This window comes from Capricornis sumatraensis, chromosome 10 (assembly GCF_032405125.1).
Source record: "Capricornis sumatraensis isolate serow.1 chromosome 10, serow.2, whole genome shotgun sequence".
Lineage (NCBI taxonomy): Eukaryota > Metazoa > Chordata > Mammalia > Artiodactyla > Bovidae > Capricornis > Capricornis sumatraensis.
This window is the reverse complement of record NC_091078.1, coordinates 16,460,376-16,463,198: the sequence shown is the minus strand read 5'-3', so window position 1 is coordinate 16,463,198 and position 2,823 is coordinate 16,460,376.

The following is a 2,823-nucleotide window of genomic DNA, read 5'->3' as shown; positions in this document are numbered from 1 at the left end:
ACAAGACCAGGAGCTGACTGTGGCTCAAATCATGAGCTCCGTATTGCCAAATTCAGACTTAAATAGAAGGAAGTAGGGAAAACCACTAGGCCATTCAGGTATGACCTAAATCAAATCCCTTATGATTATACAGTGGAAGTGAAAAATAGGTTCAATGGACTAGATCTGGTAGACAGAGTGTCTGAAAAACTACGGATGGTGGTTCGTAACACACAGGAGGCAGTGACCAAAACCATTCCCAAGAAAAAGAGAGGCAAAATGGCTGTCTGAGGAGGCCTTTCACATAGCTGAGAAAAGAAGCAAAGCGAAAGCCAAAGGAGAAGAGGAAAGATATACCCATCCGAATGCAGGGTTCAAAGAAAAGCAAGGAGAGATAAAGAAAGCCTTCCTCAGTGATCTGTGCAGAGAAATAGAGGAAAACAACAGAATGGGAAAGACTAGAGATCTCGTCAAGAAAATTAGAGATACCAAGGGAACATTTAATGCAAAGATGGGCTCAATATAGGACAGAAATGGAATGGTATGGACCTCACAGAAGCAGAAGATATTAAGAAGAGGTGACAAGAATACACAGAATAACTATACAAAAAAATCTTAATGACCTGGGTAACAACGATGATGTGGTCACTCACCTAGGCCAGACATCCTAGAGTATGAAGTGAAGTGGGCCTTAGGAAGCATTACTACAAACAAAGCTAGTGGAAGGGATGGATTTCCAACTGAGCTATTTCAAATCCTAAAAGAATGCTGTGAAAGTGCTACACTCAATATGCCAGCAAATTTGGAAAACTCAGCAGTGGCCACAGGACTGGAAAAGGTCAGTTTTCATTCCAATCCCAAGAAGGGAAATGCCAAGGAATGTTCAAACTACTGCACAATTATGCTAATTTTACATGCTAGCATGATTATGCTCAAAATCCTTCAAGCTAGGCCTCAACAGTATGTGAACCGAGAGCTTCCACATATACAAGCTAGATTTAGAAAAGGGAGAAGAATCAGAGATTAAGCTGCCAATTAAGCTGCTGGATCATAGAAAAAGTAAGGGAATTCCAGAAAAACTTTTGCTTCATTTACTACACTAAACCCTTTGACTGTATGGATCACAACAAACTGTGGAAAATTCTTAAACAGTTGGGAATACCAGACCACCTTATCTGCCTCCTGAGAAACCTGTGTGGCGATCAAGAAGCAACGGTTAGAATCAGACATGGAACAACAGACTGGTTCCCAACTGGGAAAGGAGTACGTCAAGGCTATATTTGTCACCCTGCTTATTTAACTTATATGCAGAGTATATCATGTGAAATGCCAGGCTGGATGAAGCACGATCTGGAATCAAGATTGCTGGGAGAAATATCAATAACTTTAGATATGCAGATAACAACACCCTAATGGCAGAAAGCAAAGAAGAACTAAAGAGCCTCTTGATGAAAGTGAAAGAGGAGAGTGAAAAAGTTGGCTTAAAACTCAACATTCAGAAAACTATAATCATGGCCTCCAGTCCCATCACTTGATGGAAAATAGGGGAAAAGATGGAAGCAATGACAGACTTTATTTTCTTGGGCTCCAAAATCACTGCAGATGGTGACTGCAACCATGAAATTAAAAGATGTTTGCTCCTTGAGAGAAAAGCTATGACAAACCTAGACAGCGTAATAAAAAGCAGAGATATCACTTTGCCAATAAAGGTCCATATATCAAAGCAATAGTTTTTCCAGTAGTCATGTATGGATATGAGAGTTGGATCATAAAGAAGGCTGAACACCAAAGAAAGGATGCTTTCAAACTGTGGTGCTGGAGAAGACTCTTGAGAGCCCCTTGAATAGCAAGGAGATCAAACCAAGCAATCCTAAAGGAAATCAACTCTGAATATTGATTGGAAGGATTGATGTTGAAGCTGAAGCTCCAACACTTTGGCCATCTGATGTGAAGAGCTGACTTATTGGAAAAGACCCTGATGCTGGGAAAGATTGAAGGCAGGAGGAGGAGATGACATAGGATAAGATAGTTGGATGGCATCACCAACTCGATGGACATGAGTTTGAGCAAACTCTGGGAGTTAGTGAAGGACAGGAAGCCTGGCGTGCTGCAGTCCATGGGGTCACAAAGAGTCAGACAGGACTAAGCGACTGAACAACAACAACCCCTATCTTAGGGAGAATTAGTAAAAGAAATAACATTAAGCCATTTTAAATTCAGAGAGGAAAGGCTCTGTGAAAACATGAGATACTGCTCCTCAAACACAGCTTAAACTTTGTTTCTTTAGTAAGTTTTGATACCAAAGGCTATAATAAACCAGACTTGGCAGCCTGCTTTAAGAGAACGTTGTCCTCATTCCATACTGATCCCTACTGCTTTTTTGTGTGCTATTATCAACTCCTTGATCACCCGACAAAGACATTTTCTAAAGATCATTTTCCAGAATTAGACTTTATTGCATTCTCATTTAGTATGCTATGCTCTGGCTTCAATATTGTGAAATCAATTTCTTAAAGTCACAAAACAAGATTTTGACGTGAGGGGATGTCCCTCTTTTAGTGTTCCCTTCTGGATAAGATACTGGAGGCCTCATTGCAGGGAAGTCTTGGAAAAAAAAAAAACAATAGGAGGATGAGGGATTGTGAGGGTTTTGTTTTGTTTTTTCTTTCCCTAAAGAAAAATATCAATAAAATAACTTGACAATGTAAAACAGTGCCTTTATCTGGGGTCAAGGCCAGAGCAATGGACACCTTATCCCAGTCATCCTCTTCCTCTGATAAAGCCCCAACCAGTACTAAAAAGTCTTTTTCATAAGAGCCTAGAGGCCTTTTTTAAAGTGCTTGA